Below are 20,800 nucleotides of genomic sequence, written 5' to 3' on the forward strand. Positions count from 1 at the left end.
ATTCCGCATAAATACATACTTTTGGCATTCATTATGTATGTAGTAAATATCAATTATTTCAAACATTAATCTTCTCATTATCTTTACCATCACGACCGTGGACATCATCATCCTGGGGGCAGAAATGGACCGTGAAGTCCCCCAGAGGCAGTGACGACTGCTGAGAAGAGGCTCCATGGAAAGAAGTGGACCACGGAGGGAGGGACGACAGAGGACCATAAGGCAAGTATATCAATTAACATCAATTATTTCAAACATTAAACTTCTCATTATCTTTACCATCAGGACCGTCGACATCATCATCATCCTGGGGGCAGAAATGGACCGTGAAGTCCCCCAGAGGCAGTGACGACTGCCGAGAAGAGGCTCCATGGATAGAAGTGGACCACGGAGGGAGGGACGACAAAGGACCATAAGGCAAGTATATCAATTAACATCAATTGTTTCAAACATTAAACTTCTAATTATCTTTACCATCAGGACCGTGGACATCATCATCCTGGGGGCAGAAATGGACCGTGAAGTCCCCCAGAGGCAGTGACGACTGCCAAGAAGAGGATCCACGCAGGGAGGGAGGGAGGGAGGACGAATGCCACGAAGCCGACAGAGGACCAGGGAGGCAAGTGTTTCAATCTTCTGTTATTCACCATGGCGTCACGTGCACCTTACAACGTGCATTTTAGGATACAAATTTTTCCACTATTCCGCATATATACATACTTTTGGCATTCATTATGTATGTAGTAAATATCAATCATTTAAAACATTAATTTATTCTATATTTGCACCATTAGAAATCTGATTCCACATGAATACATACTTTTCGCATTCATTATGTATGTAGTAAATATCAATTATTTCAAACATTAATCTTCTCATTATCTTTACCATCAGGACCGTCGACATCATCATCCTGGGGGCAGAAATGGACCGTGAAGTCCCCCAGAGGCAGTGACGACTGCCGAGAAGAGGCTCCATGGACAGAAGTGGACCACGGAGGGAGGGACGACAGAGGACCATAAGGCAAGTATATCAATTAACATCAATTCTTTCAAACATTAAACTTCTCACTATCTTTACCATCAGGACCGTGGACATCATCATCCTCGGGGCAGAAATGGACCCTGAAGTCCCCCAGAGGCAGTGACGACTGCCGAGAAGAGGCTCCATGGACAGAAGAGGACCATGGAGGGAGGAACGACAGAGGACCATAAGGCAAGTATATCAATTAACATCAATTATTTCAAACATTAAACTTCTCATTATCTTTACCATCAGGACCGTGGACATCATCATCATCCTGGGGGCAGAAATGGACCGTGAAGTCCCCCAGAGGCAGTGACGACTGCCGAGAAGAGGCTCCATGGATAGAAGTGGACCACGGAGGGAGGGACGACAAAGGACCATAAGGCAAGTATATCAATTAACATCAATTATTTCAAACATTAAACTTCTCATTATCTTTACCATCAGGACCGTGGACATCATCATCCTGGGGGCAGAAATGGACCGTGAAGTCGCCCAGAGGCAGTGACGACTGCCGAGAAGAGGATCCACGCAGGGAGGGAGGGAGGACGAATGCCACGAAGCCGACAGAGGACCAGGGAGGCAAGTGTTTCAATCTTCTGTTATTCACCATGGCGTCATGTGCACCTTACAACGTGCATTTCAGGATACAAATTTTTCCACAATTCCGCATATATACATACTTTTGGCATTCATTATGTATGTAGTAAATATCAATGATTTGAAACATTAATTTATTCTATATTTCTACAATTAGAAACATGATTCCGCATGAATACATACTTTTCGCATTCATTATGTATGTAGTAAATATCAATTATTTCAAACATTAAACTTCTCATTATCTTTACCATCAGGACCGTGGACATCATCATCCTGGGGGCAGAAATGGACCGTGAAGTCCCCCATGGGCATTGACGACTGCCGAGAAGAGGATCCACAGAGGGAGGGAGGCAGGGAGGGAGGGAGGACAAATGCCACGAAGCCGACAGAGGACCAGGGAGGCAAGTGTTTCAATCTTCTGTTATTCACCATGGCGTCATGTGCACCTTACAACGTGCATCTCAGGATACAAATTTTTCCACAATTCCGCATATATACATACTTTTGGCATTCATTATGTATGTAGTAGACATCAATGATTTGAAACATTAATTTATTCTTTATTTCTACAATTAGAACCCAATTCCGCACACACACACACTTTTGGCATTCATTATGTATGTAGTAAATATCAATTATTTCAAACATTAATCTTCTCATTATCTTTACCATCAGGACCGTGGACATCATCATCCTGGGGGCAGAAATGGACCGTGAAGTCCCCCAGAGGCAGTGACAACTGCCGAGAAGAGGCTCCATGGACAGAAGTGGACCACGGAGGGAGGGACGACAGAGGACCATAAGGCAAGTATATCAATTAACATCATTTATTTCAAACATTAAACTTCTCATTATCTTTACCATCAGGACCGTGGACATCATCATCCTGGGGGCAGAAATGGACCGTGAAGTCCCCCAGAGGCAGTGACGACTGCCGAGAAGAGGATCCACGGAGGGAGGGAGGCAGGGAGGACAAATGCCACGAAGCCGACAGAGGACCAGGGAGGCAAGTGTTTCAATCTTCTGTTATTCACCATGGCGTCATGTGCACCTTACAACGTGCATTTCAGGATACAAATTTTTCAACAATTCCACATATATACATACTTTTGGCATTCATTATGTATGTAGTAGACATCAATGATTTGAAACATTAATTTATTCTTTATTTCTACAATTAGTACCCAATTCCGCATACATACACACTTTTGGCATTCATTATGTATGTAGTAAATATCAATTATTTCAAACATTAATCTTCTCATTATCTTTACCATCAGGACCGTGGACATCATCATCCTGGGGGCAGAAATGGACCGTGAAGTCCCCCAGAGGCAGTGACGACTGCTGAGAAGAGGCTCCATGGAAAGAAGTGGACCACGGAGGGAGGGACGACAGAGGACCATAAGGCAAGTATATCAATTAACATCAATTATTTCAAACATTAAACTTCTCATTATCTTTACCATCAGGACCGTCGACATCATCATCATCCTGGGGGCAGAAATGGACCGTGAAGTGCCCCAGAGGCCGTGACGACTGCCGAGAAGAGGCTCCATGGATAGAAGTGGACCACGGAGGGAGGGACGACAAAGGACCATAAGGCAAGTATATCAATTAACATCAATTGTTTCAAACATTAAACTTCTAATTATCTTTACCATCAGGACCGTGGACATCATCATCCTGGGGGCAGAAATGGACCGTGAAGTCCCCCAGAGGCAGTGACGACTGCCAAGAAGAGGATCCACGCAGGGAGGGAGGGAGAGAGGACGAATGCCACGAAGCCGACAGAGGACCAGGGAGGCAAGTGTTTCAATCTTCTGTTATTCACCATGGCGTCACGTGCACCTTACAACGTGCATTTTAGGATACAAATTTTTCCACTATTCCGCATATATACATACTTTTGGCATTCATTATGTATGTAGTAAATATCAATCATTTAAAACATTAATTTATTCTATATTTGCACCATTAGAAATCTGATTCCACATGAATACATACTTTTGGCATTCATTATGTATGTAGTAAATATCAATTATTTCAAACATTAATCTTCTCATTATCTTTACCATCAGGACCGTGGACATCATCATCCTGGGGGCAGAAATGGACCGTGAAGTCCCCCAGAGGCAGTGACGACTGCCGAGAAGAGGCTCCATAGAAAGAAGTGGACCACGGAGGGAGGGACGACAGAGGACCATAAGGCAAGTATATCAATTAACATCAATTATTTCAAACATTAAACTTCTCATTATCTTTACCATCAGGACCGTGTACATCATCATCCTGGGGGCAGAAATGGACCATGAAGTCCCCCAGAGGCAGTGACGACTGCCGAGAAGAGGATCCACGGAGGGAGGGAGGGAGGGAGGACAAATGCCACGAAGCCGACAGAGGACCAGGGAGGCAAGTGTTTCAATCTTCTGTTATTCACCATGGCGTCATGTGCACCTTACAACGTGCATTTCAGGATACAAATTTTTTCACAATTCCGCATACATACATACTTTTGGCATTCATTATGTATGTAGTAAATATCAATGATTTGAAACATTAATTTATTCTTTATTTCTACAATTACTACCCAATTCCGCATACATACATACTTTTGGCATTCATTATGTATGAAGTAAATATCAATTATTTCAAACATTAATCTTCTCATTATCTTTACCATCAGGACCGTGGACATCATCATCCTGGGGGCAGAAATGGACCGTGAAGTCCCCCAGAGGCAGTGACGACTGCCGAGAAGAGGCTCCATGGACAGAAGTGGACCACGATGGGAGGGACGACAGAGGACCATAAGGCAAGTATATCAATTAACATCAATTATTTCAAACATTAAACTTCTCATTATCTTTACCATCAGGACCGTGGACATCATCATCCTGGGGGCAGAAATGGACCGTGAAGTCCCCCAGAGGCAGTGACGACTGCCAAGAGGAGGCTCCATGGACAGAAGTGGACCACGGAGGGAGGGACGACAGAGGACCATAAGGCAAGTATATCAATTAACATCAATTATTTCAAACATTAATCTTCTCATTATCTTTACCATCAGGACCGTGGACATCATCATCCTGGGGGCAGAAATGGACCGTGAAGTCCCCCAGAGGCAGTGACGACTGCCGAGAAGAGGATCCACGGAGGGAGGGAGGGAGGGAGGACGAGTGCCACGAAGCCGACAGAGTTCCAGGGAGGCAAGTGTTTCAATCTTCTGTTATTCACCATGGCGTCATGTGCACCTTACAACGTGCATTTCAGGATACAAATTTTTCCACAATTCCACATATATACATACTTTTGGCATTCACTATGTATGTAGTAAATATCAATGATTTCAAACATTAATTTATTCTATATTTCTACAATTAGAAACCTGATTCCGCATAAATACATACTTTTGGCATTCATTATGTATGTAGTAAATATCAATTATTTCAAACAATCTTCTCATTATCTTTACCATCAGGACCGTGGACATCATCATCCTGGGGGCAGAAATGGACCGTGAAGTCCCCCAGAGGCAGTGACGACTGCCGAGAAGAGGCTCCATGGAAAGAAGTGGACCACGATGGGAGGGACGACAGAGGACCATAAGGCAAGTATATCAATTAACATCAATTATTTCAAACATTAATCTTCTCATTATCTTTACCATCAGGACCGTGGACATCATCATCCTGGGGGCAGAAATGGACCATGAAGTCCCCCAGAGGCAGTGACGACTGCCGAGAAGAGGATCCACGGAGGGAGGGAGGGAGGGAGGACAAATGCCACGAAGCCGACAGAGGACCAGGGAGGCAAGTGTTTCAATCTTCTGTTATTCACCATGGCGTCATGTGCACCTTACAAGGTTCATTTCAGGATACAAATTTTTTCACAATTACGCATATATACATACTTTTGGCATTCATTATGTATGTAGTAAATATCAATGATTTGAAACATTAATTTATTCTTTATTTCTACAATTACTACCCAATTCCGCATACATACATACTTTTGGCATTCATTATGTATGTAGTAAATATCAATTATTTCAAACATTAATCTTCTCATTATCTTTACCATCAGGACCGTCGACATCATCATCCTGGGGGCAGAAATGGACCCTGAAGTCCCCCAGAGGCAGTGACCACTGCCGAGAAGAGGCTCCATGGACAGAAGTGGACCACGGAGGGAGGGACGACAGAGGACCATAAGGCAAGTATATCAATTAACATCAATTATTTCAAACATTAAACTTCTCATTATCTTTACCATCAGGACCGTGGACATCATCATCCTGGGGGCAGAAATGGACCCTGAAGTCCCCCAGAGGCAGTGACCACTGCCGAGAAGAGGCTCCATGGACAGAAGTGGACCACGGAGGGAGGGACGACAGAGGACCATAAGGCAAGTATATCAATTAACATCAATTATTTCAAACATTAAACTTCTCATTATCTTTACCATCAGGACCGTGGACATCATCATCATCCTGGGGGCAGAAATGGACCGTGAAGTCCCCCAGAGGCAGTGACGACTGCCGAGAAGAGGCTCCATGGACAGAAGTGGACCACGGAGGGAGGGACGACAAAGGACCATAAGGCAAGTATATCAATTAACATCAATTATTTCAAACATTAAACTTCTCATTATCTTTACCATCAGGACCGTGTACATTATCATCCTGGGGGCAGAAATGGACCATGAAGTCCCCCAGAGGCAGTGACGACTGCCGAGAAGAGGATCCACGGAGGGAGGGAGGGAGGACGAATGCCACGAAGCCGACAGAGGACCAGGGAGGCAAGTGTTTCAATCTTCTGTTATTCACCATGGCGTCATGTGCACCTTACAACGTGCATTTCAGGATACAAATTTTTCCACAATTCCGCATATATACATACTTTTGGCATTCATTATGTATGTAGTAAATATCAATGATTTCAAACATTAATTTATTCTATATTTCTACAATTAGAAACCTGATTCCGCATGAATACATACTTTTGGCATTCATTATGTATGTAGTAAATATCAATTATTTCAAACATTAAACTTCTCATTATCTTTACCATCAGGACCGTGGACATCATCATCCTGGGGGCAGAAATGGACCGTGAAGTCCCCCAGAGGCAGTGACGACTGCCGAGAAGAGGATCCACGGAGGGAGGGAGGGAGGGAGAGAGGACAAGTGCCACGAAGCCGACAGAGGACCAGGGAGGCAAGTGTTTCAATCTTTTGTTGTTCACCATGGCGTCATGTGCACCTTACAACGTGCATTTCAGGATACAAATTTTTCCACAATTCCGCATATATACATACTTTTGGCATTCATTATGTATGTAGTAAATATCAATGATTTCAAACATTAATTTATTCTTTATTTCTACAATTAGGACCCGATTCCGCATATATACATACTTTTGGCATTCATTATGTATGTAGTAAATATCAATTATTTCAAACATTAATCTTCTCATTATCTTTACCATCAGGACCGTGGACATCATCATCCTGGGGGCAGAAATGGACCGTGAAGTCCCCCAGAGGCAGTGACGACTGCCGAGAAGAGGCTCCATGCACAGAAGTGGACCACGGAGGGAGGGACCACAGTGGACCATAAGGCAAGTATATCAATTAACATCAGTTATTTCAAACATTAAACTTCTCATTATCTTTACCATCAGGAACGTGGACATCATCATCCTGGGGGCAGAAATGGACCGTGAAGTCCCCCAGAGGCAGTGGCGACTGCCGAGAAGAGGCTCCATGGACAGAAGTGGACCACGGAGGGAGGGACGACAAAGGACCATAAGGCAAGTATATCAATTAACATCAATTATTTCAAACATTAAACTTCTCATTATCTTTACCATCAGGACCGTGTACATTATCATCCTGGGGGCAGAAATGGACCATGAAGTCCCCCAGAGGCAGTGACGACTGCCGAGAAGAGGATCCACGGAGGGAGGGAGGGAGGACGAATGCCACGAAGCCGACAGAGGACCAGGGAGGCAAGTGTTTCAATCTTCTGTTATTCACCATGGCGTCATGTGCACCTTACAACGTGCATTTCAGGATACAAATTTTTCCACAATTCCGCATATATACATACTTTTGGCATTCATTATGTATGTAGTAAATATCAATGATTTCAAACATTAATTTATTCTATATTTCTACAATTAGAAACCTGATTCCGCATGAATACATACTTTTGGCATTCATTATGTATGTAGTAAATATCAATTATTTCAAACATTAAACTTCTCATTATCTTTACCATCAGGACCGTGGACATCATCATCCTGGGGGCAGAAATGGACCGTGAAGTCCCCCAGAGGCAGTGACGACTGCCGAGAAGAGGATCCACGGAGGGAGGGAGGGAGGGAGAGAGGACAAGTGCCACGAAGCCGACAGAGGACCAGGGAGGCAAGTGTTTCAATCTTTTGTTGTTCACCATGGCGTCATGTGCACCTTACAACGTGCATTTCAGGATACAAATTTTTCCACAATTCCGCATATATACATACTTTTGGCATTCATTATGTATGTAGTAAATATCAATGATTTCAAACATTAATTTATTCTTTATTTCTACAATTAGGACCCGATTCCGCATATATACATACTTTTGGCATTCATTATGTATGTAGTAAATATCAATTATTTCAAACATTAATCTTCTCATTATCTTTACCATCAGGACCGTGGACATCATCATCCTGGGGGCAGAAATGGACCGTGAAGTCCCCCAGAGGCAGTGACGACTGCCGAGAAGAGGCTCCATGCACAGAAGTGGACCACGGAGGGAGGGACCACAGTGGACCATAAGGCAAGTATATCAATTAACATCAGTTATTTCAAACATTAAACTTCTCATTATCTTTACCATCAGGAACGTGGACATCATCATCCTGGGGGCAGAAATGGACCGTGAAGTCCCCCAGAGGCAGTGGCGACTGCCGAGAAGAGGCTCCACGGAGGGTTCACCCATAGCGTAGTGATCAGCTTGAACCGGGAAGCCAACTCGTATGAACACATGAAAAGATGTATGCAAGGATTATCGTTGCTGTCAAAGTGGGAGAACAAGGGATGTTTCTTGTGGTTACAAGCATCTTGGGTCAGCAGTAACAACGATATACTGGTACAATACATGCATATTTGCAACCCATGTTTTAAAAAAATGTGTAGTATTAGAGTTCAGCCTGAGAACTGAAATGTTTAAAATCATGTGTATGGAAACATCGAGAAATATATTGATTATGACAAGCAGTCTCTGTCTCGATGTCTGTTTATTGACACCTGTCTCTCTGCATGTCTGCTAATGACAATATACAATACTCAACTTCAATCATTGACCAACTTAACACCTATCAGACTATACACCATAAACAAACTACATTGATTTATGGCTCGTGCACCTGGGGTCTGTCTCTGTCACATTATGTAATTACACAGACAGGCAAGTGAGATTCCTGTACAAGTGACATGTTATTATGTCTGTGGGTTGCAAACAAACTGCCTCCATTTTCCCGGGTTGACTGGACCGGGCGGAACTGGGTGTAAACTCAGATTGTCAGTTCTGTATGTACAAAACCCAACATTTCAATATATAGTATTTATGAATAACAACTTCTTCTATTGTATATGTTTAGATGTGGATGAATTAATCGTAATGATTGGGATATTTTCAAACAGTTTAACACTGCATTTTGTGCGAATCCACGAATGACTAACATAATTCTTTTTATTCTTGTTTGAAAAACCTGCAATTGGTAATATGGCGACGATACACTAGAACACTGGTATAAACTGTCATCATCACAGAAACATTTACCCGTATACAATTTAACATTTCAACCACTGGCCTTTGTTACGAAAACATGCCAATGAACTTATCTCACTAGCTTCTCTCATGATGAGATGATAATTAACTCACTGGGGTCTTGGTGAAAAAGGGGAGCAATAACAAATATAAACGGGATATTGTACCACGTTCTTGAAAGGGATTTTGTCCAAAGAATTTTTGGGATTTTGTCCGTCCCCAAGTGAGACGACTGACAGTAACGTGTTATGCCGTAGGTCTTTTTAAAACATCACTGATGTAATGACAACTTAATCCTCGGTTCACAACTCCAGACTTTCATTATTTTTTTTTTTTCAACTTACACAAAGAATGTAAGAGCTGCATACGCGGCATCAGGTTTTATTAATAACAAATTCGTGTTAACTGCATATAGCAACGTTTCTGTATAGGTTCCTACACCATGTTCAAGCTGACAGTGACAACAACCAAGTGATTAGAATTATTGAATGCTGTGACAAACATCTTGTACTTAAATAACAAGGAGGAGATAATTGGATCAGGTCAGGTGGGACCTAAGAACAACAAACAGCAAAGCCGTGAAGCAAATAATCAGGAGGCATTAAGTACTAAAAACAACAGTAACCGAACGGGTGCTAATTGATAAAGTCTGCCTCATCTGGCCTCTTTGCCAAGAAGTACGCCTGGGACAGTGTATGGAATAAATCTTACAAAGAACTGAACCCAAACATCTAATGGCATAATGATATGAATTGTTCAAATTCGTCATACCGGTCTTGGTGGTACTAACGTCATCATCATCATCCTTTTTTCATTACCATAAGTTTACAAATATATGAAAAACATCATGAGGATGCTTTATACACACAGAAGTGTATATACTGTGTATTTTCTTTTTTATGCTGATGAATCAGATATTCATATTCTGATGCAAAAATACCACAGTCCAACAATTCAGATTATAAATTCATGTGTCATAAATTATCTGATACAAGTGAAAGGACGGTCTAATACACACTCTTCCAAATATTTAGCCATTACAGGTATTTACACAGAATGGTATTCGTCTGGATAGTTTTATGACTGTGACTATCACTATGTACTATCAAGAACACATCATCTAAACAAAGTCCGTAATAAGGTATCCAAAGATACCTGAGATTTGTAATTTTATTCAATTAAGATAATTCTGGTAGAGAAATAAAAAATTCTGCCAGAAAATTCTGGAGCAGAGTCTTGGCCTGCATAAGAGTCCTTCTTCGACCCAGGAATACTGCATCTGTGTTAGAAATACACACTGAAACGACTCCACAAAATATGATAACCTCTAACTTTCATATGAAGATATGGTATATTTAGTATTACTGCCTATGAAAGTGTATCAAAACAGGATTCCATGCCCGTAGGGATTTGGGTGTAGCCAAGAAGGCATGGCAGCTATTTGCTAGGGCACAAGGACATGAACGATGCTCAATGAAATACAGTGCTACCATCATCATTCACTAAGCAGCCAGCATCCTGTTCTGGTTTTGGCATGGTATGCCGCGAGCAATAAACTTGTTATATGAAATGAATATCAAAGTAGAGATTTATCTTCATTCTGCCGTGACAAAGTGAGAAACTGGTTTATCAGACATCGGTTGATGCCAAAATGTTAATAGCAATAGGCTGAATGGTCCAAGAACATGCATCTGCAACAGTGTGCCTTCAACGTGTTTGATGTAGTAATCACGTTCCTGCAAAAAGTAAACTCGTGTGTAACGGGCGTTGGTTTCTGTTCATTAATTTTCACGAGGAATTGTCAGTGGTCTGCTGTGAGTTTACACAAAACCAGAAATACAGTAGCACCAAGGTATAGAGCAAAGAAAACAATAGAACGGATGTACAATAAATGACAAAGATGACTTTATTTCTGTGACTTAATGTCAATATAGAATATAACTAAACAGTCTTGTTGCCATACAAATCTTCCAGTGTACATCCAGGTTACAAATTACCAAAGCTACCAATGATTTTCATAAGAGGCTACTAACGGGATCAGACTCGCTGACTTGGGTAATGAGTGCCATTGTTTCCCACGTGCGCAGATCGATGCTCATGATGGCAATATAAGGCTTGTCTGGCCAGACTCGACTTGATTATTTACAAAATGTCATCATATACAATAAACGCGACATGAAACGTTATCCTCCTACCCTTACGAATGACTGAAAAAACATCAAAGCTATTTTAGAAGGCAGTAGTTGACAAGAAAGCTGAACAACACAGGTTTTTGCACATAATGAAAAATATTCTCAAATGCATTCATATTTAGGTGAAATTAAATTATCCTGTTTTCGTCCATGCCATATTCAACCAATATAAGTGATTCAGATGTCTAAAAGAAAGGCTGAAGTTATATTCTGATTTGAGACAAAGATGAACTATTTAAAGTCACCATTTTAAACTATTACAACTAAAAACGACTGTTGCAGAGTGTGTAAAATTGCAAAAGAATCATGCCTATGATTTTTATCTTTTTAACATTTTCTGCTGATTTCCATTAGTGAAAAGAAGTAAAACGTGTCTTGAATATTGTGAAATGTGTTTGGGAATATCTACAGTTATCTTTGTTAATATTTATGCTTACAAACATTGCTTTATATGTTTCCATTTTCAGATTACATATAGTAATATTGTAGCAAAAACGTGGCAATATTTAAGCAGTATTTGCATCCATTTCACATGCAGAATGATTCTAAATGGTATAAAGAGAAACTAGAATGCATGGTGGACGACTGTCCAATGAAAGCTAATTCCTTATTAGCGACTGATGAAAATTCACTAAGGGAGTCTCTATATTTTTATGTCGTCTTTTGCAATTTTCCAGAAATATCAGAACAGGGGACACCAGAAATCGCCTCTATGCGCTAGGCTGTTAGGCTAGGCATATAGTTGTAATATTGCTGAGCATGCTGAAAAAATAAACCCACTCACTCACTCAGCCTGAGTGTTAAGCATTTTGATTTCAAGTTCATGATATTTGGTTAGTTAAACCAGTTGCCCTTGTTGCAGCTCAACACAAAACAAATCCTCCACTTTTACACTCCAGCCCATGAAATCAATTGCGTTGATGGACTGAGGCATCTTTGTTGCCGTAACGACGTACACACTGACAGCTAAGCATGCAGCAAATTCAACAGTTTTAGTGATGATAATACACATACCGTTGTCACTGCTAGTGCTATCACCCTGTCGGCTAATCCGCTAAGTGAATCAGACCAAGATGTCTACTGACATATCTTGATTATGAAAAGCGCTGGAAACATTTTGTTCAATGTTGCCTGTTGCATATTTACAATATGCGAGAAAAAGTACCAGTAAAATCATCTTTCAATAAGAGTGCAATGATGCTTCCTATGTTAGTGGGATATCAGTTATAAGCCACGTGCAAATTCAACTCAAGTCATACACCACCATAGCAGGACTTGTCTAAATGTATTTAGCTCATACCAAACAATCATATAGCAATAAGCTCCCTTTACCAATATATATTTAAATAGCCTTTCGCAATTATACACAATAAAAAAAGGGGGAAAAAATACAAGAAACGGTTATAAGCTTGTACAGCTGTTTTATCATAATTTGTCCTCTGGAATTACTCCTAAATATTCAACAATGATGAGACACTCTGTCCGATGATACCTATGTTTACTGCATGAAGCACTGAAACCACTTATCAGCAAGTCAGTTGCATTTTACAAGCATGTGTCAGCTTACACATCACCAAGACAGTCAAGTCAAGTTTCGAACGAGAAACAGCTGTCAATCTCGATTTCTTCTGGAACCCTGAGCAGGAGGCAGTCTTTGGGTGTGAAGTCCATGACTTTGTTTCACCACAAAATGCATTTCTTGCTGCCAACGAGTTGGTCGATGACACAACACTTGCAAGTTGAGTTGTCTGCATCGAATATTTAATCAGTCTAACAAGCGTGAATACAGTTAATATATCTCAATGCAATGACAACAGAATACAGTAAAGCTGTCAGAACAAACGAAATATATGTGACCCTGGACCAGAATCTAACATAACATGGTCGACAGATACACCTTTGCTTTTTAAGGCATTTATTCATTGTCTGACAGCAAATGTAATAACAGGTTAGAACAGAGTAATCCCATCAAATGCCTTAGGTTAAAATTATTACTAAATCGCCACTATATGAGATGCTTTGAAGATTATTGGTGTTCTCCAAATCTAAATTACTTGAAAGTTAAAAGTTGAAAAGCTGAAAAGGGTTTTGCAACAAAACCATCTGCCGAAAGTGCACCTTTCACTCTCTGTGGTTTATTTTATTTTTGTTTATAACCACAGTCAACAATATTTTAGCTAAATAGCGTCGGACTGTAAATAATCGTGTCTAGATGATCAACATCATGATCACTGATCGACACAACTGGGACAACCCAAACCTGACAGTTAGTTAGTTAGTTAGTTAGTTAGTTAGTTAGTTAGTTAGTTAGTTAGTTAGTTAGTTAGTTAGTTAGTTAGTTAGTTAGTTAGTTAGTTAGTTAGCATCATCCAAAATGCAAAATACGAAGATATAAGGAATTGCCTGTCATTGTCAACCAGGTCGTTAAAGGTCACCTGAGGTGGTCCTGAAGCCTAGGCACGTCACTGATCATGATGCTGATTGGCATCTGGTGATTACATGAAGTAATTAAAATGGCGCTATTAGAGTTGCGTTGTGTTTCCTTTAAAGATTGATTTTATATATAGCCACAGCCATGAGATTGATAGGACAACAGCAGCCAAAAGGAATTGGAACCAAACTGCATTTCCAAGAGAGCTGGAAATCATTAAATTTTAAGTGAACATATACGAATTCAAACAACTCTAAATTCGTCAACATTTATTCGTAATTACTGAATTATTTAACATATATTTACTGATAAAAGGTTTAGTGTGTATGCGAAAGTTTTGTAAATTGATATGATTTCCACCGCAGTTTCTTTGTGCAAAGAACTCGTTAATCCAGACATAATCCTTCATCATGATGGTTTACCTTCCAGGGCAAAGAGGTCGAGGGGAAGTGGGGGCGGGCGCTGCCTCATCTCCTGGTCGGAGTTCTGTCTGTTATAGCAGGTCTCCTCGATCTTGCTCTACCAGAAACTCTAAACAGAGATCTGCCAGAGACTAAGAAGATGACAAGAACTTCAGAAGGTTGGTGAATTAGTACATCAATAATCACTTGATCTAGTAAAGTCATCTTTGGTGGACGCGCAATCTGGAACCAGAAGTCTGGTGCCGGAAGTAAGCTGGTCCACGTCTCGCATTTCGCAACTTGGTGCACGAGAGGAAGCAGGGACAAGCCAAGTACCGGAAGTATCGCCACGCGGGACTTACAGGCTGAATACACATGACAAAAGCTTCAAATCTAATCTGACTATGAAAGTATGCCTCATACATAAGGCTTCGAAAAAGCTTTACGACTATTTCATAAACAGATTTCGTTCATAACAGTGTCAACAGTCTAGAGGGGTCTGTAGCAATGTACTGAATTGATGTTGAATGAGTGAGTATGGCCATATTAGCACTGAGACTTGGGATAAAGTGAGTGGGTGCGTCAGTACGTCTTTATCCCGCTTTTAGCAACATTCCATCAATATCATGGCGGAGGATAACAGAAATGGGCGTCACACAGTACACCCACAAGGGGGCTAGAACCGAGTCTTCGGCATTATGAGTGAGAACTTTAACCATTAGACTATCCCTCCACCCCTGATGCTGTATCAAATAATTATTGTAGAATACCTTCGAATTACATTTATGTGAGTTTGGACGATGAATTAAAAATAATTCTTTTCAAAACAACCTTTATAATAATGTAAATAAGGTATCAGGTCAAGGTTGCCAGTGAAGTAAACCTATCTGCAGTCAACTACCCGTATGGTAACCTTGCTTCTGTTGATGAGTAAAGTGGGGTTATGATGCCTCTAGAGTTTGTTCAGACAAATGTTGAATAATACACAGGATACAGAAATAGTTCATTAACACCTGCCTCTCTTTGATCTGCAAAACAGGCAATGAGGTGAGCAGTGATCTGTTTCAAATTATCAACAGCAAATTGTCGACGGGTCGGTCTGTTTTGTGTGGAAATAACAACTGATGAGAGATACATGTCTCGATACTAAAATGGTTGGAAACTGTAATTATAGAACCTAAAGTAAACAACGAAACAAACGAGAGTATAAAATTTAATGATAATGAATCTTTCCTTGCATTTAAAGACAAAGTTAAATACATGTAGTCACATGTGTTTCTTCATTCATGACACATTATACTACAGTTGTCAACATTAGATATGGGCCTCAACTTTCAGTCACTTAGACGGGGTATGTCATGTACTTGTTTATAGCTAACATCTGGAGTTATTTTATGAATAGTGGTTAAATATCGCGGATACAAGAGCAATTATGCCTTTTAGTGCTATTCGTCTATTGATAGTCATTGCATCATGATTGAGCTGTCACCGGGGCTGTGGGGTTGCCTAGTGCGTAAAGTGTTGGTTCGTCACGCCGATAATACAGGCTCAATTCTCTACATGGGTGCAATGTGTGAAGCCCATTTCTGGTGTCCTTCGCCCTGGTATTGGTGGAATATTGCTAGAGGCGACCTAAGACTAAACCCACTCGCCCCTCTGTCCTCACCACCACGCTCGCCCCAACGCTCACTCCATTCTTCACCCCTGCAGCGTATCAAAGAGACGAAAATTGAATTTCGCACAATTGAGCGTCTATGCATGAACTTTATCCAGTCTATGTTGAAAATAATTACATTAAGTTGTTGTAGTATATCATCGGACAGTGCATGTTATTACCGGGTATACGTATTCTTGTCCCTAAAACATGTCGGCTTAGGCCTCTCTGGCGACGGGTGCCCTTAGTTACAACAATCTGTTACGGGTTGTCAATGAATATTCGTCATCTTTATCGCAAAGTTTGTGTTTTGAGCGTTGAACCTAGCATATTGTTGATGCCTCAACTTGAGGTCTTCTTGCTTGTAAGGTTTTTCAAGTGTATATAATATGCTGGTGACATTCATAATCTGTTTTCAGGAAAAATCCTTATTCCCGCCTGACGGGACCAGGACGGGTCAGAATCACGTAATGCAACCCGACCTCTCCTCAATAAGGATGGAACTGCGTCGTCAGGGGCGGTTCCAATGTGATGACATCAATGATGGATTGACAGCCTTTCTTGGAAATGTGCTGCTGTCAAACCAGCGTCTTGCCAAACGGTATACCACAGTGTCACACTTCATGTGTTAACACTGCATTGGCATTAGGAGACAAAAACAAGACAGTTGAATTTTCATGAAACAAAGACTAATTGGACCTCGACACATTATACTGTTTCGCCTCCGTCAACCTCTCCTTCTTTGATACCAACGATTGGAGGAGGAGTAGGAGGAGTATGACGTGAACAATCTGAGTTTTTTCCTCTTCTTGGGCATATCGTCAGAAATTGCAATGTTGCTGTGTTCTAGATTACCGGTTGTCCTGCCCCAGGATGCTATGAGCTGGTGGACTCGTAGAAAAAGGGCACTTAAAATTCAAAATGGCATTAAGAATACAACAAAAATACAACAATTAAGGGTACAGTGATTTATTCCAAATATGGCCGGGAGAAACACCAACCAATATATTTAACTGCAATTTCTAACACTCGAGTCAAACTATGAACACTACTCAGATAAAATATGTGGTCATGTGGCTGTGAGTGGTTGAGTTTGTACAAGGAGGTTTTGTTATCATATGAATTCACACATGAATTATGTCTAAGGACATAACGAATGTGATTCGTTGATCAGATCATTTAGACATACCTTATTGGCTTTGAGATAAATGTATCAGCTACATTACCCTTGGCCATTTTGGACGTATGCACGTTTCATTGCATTGCGGATACAACTATAGCACCACAAACCTACTATGCTTATTGTCAACTCAGGTATATCTGCTTATGAAAGTGAGTGAGTTATTTTTACGCCGCAACCAACAATATTCCAGCTATATGGCGGCGGTTTGTAAATAATCAAGTCTGGACCAAACAATCCAGTGATCAACAGCAGGAGCATCGATCCTGCGCAACTGGGAACCGATGACATATGTCAGCAAAGTCACCAAGCCTGACCATCAGATTCCGTTAGTCGCCTCTTACGACAAGCATAGTAGCCTTTTATAGAAAGCATGGGTTTGATCAAGGCCTATTCTACCCCGGACCTTCACGGGTCTGCTTATGAGACTTACACATTAGTTTAAGACTGCGTGAGACATTCGTAATGGAATCAGAATGGAATCACGAACTTTCAATTAACGCTATATTAACATTAAGAAGAAAAGTATTTTCTCGCACAGTTTTGAGCGCGGTGCATATTATCATGTGATATTTATGTATTACACTCATATACATAGCCCCGCTCCCTTAAACATGTGAACCTTGTCCCCCAAGGTTGATCATTAGAATACACAGTTTTATAGGTTACATGGATAAAGTCATGAAGGTAGACAGTAAAACACTACTGTCTAGGGATGAAACGGTACGGTCTTACAGTACGCATTGGGCTACAAGGTCTTTTGTTCGGTACATGAAATGTTATCATAATGAAGAAAACTGACAACAAGAGCCAAACCTATATAGGTAATGACAAAGAGGTTCACTTTTTTAGAAAAGGTTTTTTAAAAAGTCATTAGAATGATCGTGAGAAAACAGAAAATACCAAATATTTTGTTTGCATTACGGTATACTAAACCGAAAGTAAAATATCATGTTTCTGCTAATACAGCGATAAACCGTTTCACCCCTACTACTATTAATATTAATTTTGAGTTTAGTTTACGTAGCTGCCATTTATTTTTCTTTGCAATAATGACGAACGGTAAACGACATCGAAATCCTGTGATTACACAATGCCACTTACAAAGTGGTCAAATGTGACTTAACTTACATATGACGAAATGAAAGCTTTGTAAACGAGTTATCTCCCCTGAATCTACAATGGTCGCATATCCCTACTGAAAATTTGCCCGATTTTCATGAATATCATTAAGAAATAATCTCAACACTTCAGTCAATTACTTATCACATTCAACAACATAATTGTTAATACGTCTCCTCCGCTTGGAAACTGCTTAAGCATTTTTTGTCGATGTTTTATCTACGTAATTAGACTTTGAAATTAGGTCTGTCAAGCTTGTTAACTTTTCAATGCACTCAGTCACTACGGCTTGTCACATAACATCATGCAAAACGCTTTCTAATGCAGACAATCATAAACACAAAGCGGAAATGATTCTCTGATAAAGTGTGAAGGGTAATATGTTTTGTTGGTGCAAATGTTTTTTTTAAAAAAACTACGTAATTTGTCATTTGAAAATAATGTTTTGCTACCGGTGCTGAGTGAAACAATTACCCCATGATAAACCATCGATGCTTTGGAAGATATAAAACAATGACTCCACATTTTACAAAAAAATATGTTTAATGACAATCGATGTCAACGCAAAGCAAAAGTCCTTCTCAGCCTCCGTGTAATGCATTTGAAAAACTTTGAAGTGAATTACTTTTACGTCATGATAATGTGAGCTTTTGACATAACATTCACGATAAGAGTTTATTAGGAAGTCTGGTTCTGTCCATATTATCGTTAGAAAACGTACGTGTCATCCGGCAGCCATAAGAACAACGTTCGAAATCCACGTATCACCTGGCTGTCAAATTTACATATTGTAAAATTCATTACTGATTTACCAAGAATCTGCCATGCTGAACGCTACATCTCTAGAAATTATAGAAGTTAGATGTAATTATTTTGCTCTTGAACACTAAACTAGTATTCATAATCACTTAGAAGCATCACTGTACCATTGCCATAATTTTTCATAACTATTATCGGGATGATTCCCAACAAATTGTGTGCTCGGCCTTAATGTGGTAATATCGTCACCTATTTTCGTGACATGTAATTTCAATTTTTGCTTCAGCACGTTAGATTACAAACTGACATGTTTTCCCTGAGGTTGCATTGTTGTTGAAGTTAAAAGGATCATTATTATGGATGTGTTTTACCTTTTAAGTCCAGTGTTCTTCGGGAATTGTCCCAAACTGTCCATTGCAAATTCAAGAGTTCGCGGCGTTGTTGCTCCATCGTGATACGTTGCCGCATCACGCACTCGATCACTACACATGTTTACCTTCTATATTTAACCACTATTTTTGGGGGGAAAGTGTTCTTTTCGACATGACAAGCATAACTGTGTTATTCATGCGCAAGAATAATTGTTATTTAGCTTTATGGCTATGCTACCACAATGGAACTAGTTTCTTGCTCCTTGTCCATTGCAATTCTATTGTAATTACGGTAAGTTTGTTAAAATCAAACCGAACTTAATATTTGGTCTTAATTTGGTATAAATTATTCTTGGAAACATTGTATTGCAACAGGACACAGTAAGGGTGTTTTCCTGATATATTTAATGCATTGTATTGTACGATCAGATCACTCGATTGCGTCGAGTGACGTTTTGACATGTTACCATGACCTGTCACTGGCGTAATGATGTAGGTCGCTTTGACGTTAGTGTCTTGTTCGTTTCTTTTGTATTTACGATTAGATCCTAGTTATGATGAATTCAGTCCTTAAAACCATTTCGGTCACTAAACCCATTTCATGGAAACTCTGTGATTGAGTTTTCCACAAAATAACGGCTACAGAAGTGTAACATCAAAGAAAGCCGCCATTACGGTAATATCATAACTTAGACACCAAAACTTCTTGTCCGTTTTCTTAATGTTTGTCTTATGAAATACTTAACTCCACAATTATTTTCAGTGATAAAAACGGACTTATATAAATTAATACGGACAACTTAAGATCATCTGGTTAAATATATTTTCATGTATTTACCTTACCTACGTGAGGTCATCATTACCGTCATGTCACGGCATCGGCTCAGTAAACATTTTGCTTGTCCGTTTTGTAATGTTACTGTCTATCATAAAACAAATCATACCATAATTTTCCTTGTAAAATTCGGACAAAACGGACATTGAAAGGACAACCTCATGTGCATCTGTATTGTTGTAAATTTGATTTGTTTATTTCCAGTGTAAACAAGCCAGTCATCTACGTGGATTCTGATTGGCTAATATCTAGTCACATGACATGTCAGGAATCTATATAAGCTCGGCGCGAATTTCGAACAGGGACTTGATCAGACCTCCTCAGAGTCACTACTAGTGTAATAGCAGATCTTGTCGATACCTTTAGGCCCAAACACAAATTCATAGAATATTAAAAGGACT

The 20,800-nt window shown here is 40.1% G+C and overlaps 1 protein-coding gene across 1 annotated transcript in view; it reads right to left on the reverse strand.

Annotated features, from left to right (window-relative positions):
• LOC137287130 (organic cation transporter protein-like) overlaps nucleotides 1-12,769 on the reverse strand; it is a 344,664-nt gene extending 331,895 nt beyond the window's left edge. The window contains exon 1 of the mRNA XM_067819276.1: nucleotides 12,661-12,769. The gene's annotated coding sequence lies outside the window, so the exon portion shown is untranslated. The remainder of the gene's footprint in view (nucleotides 1-12,660) is intronic.
• Between the last annotated feature and the right edge of the window lie 8,031 nt (nucleotides 12,770-20,800).

This window comes from Haliotis asinina, chromosome 6 (genome assembly GCF_037392515.1).
Source record: "Haliotis asinina isolate JCU_RB_2024 chromosome 6, JCU_Hal_asi_v2, whole genome shotgun sequence".
Taxonomy (NCBI): domain Eukaryota; kingdom Metazoa; phylum Mollusca; class Gastropoda; order Lepetellida; family Haliotidae; genus Haliotis; species Haliotis asinina.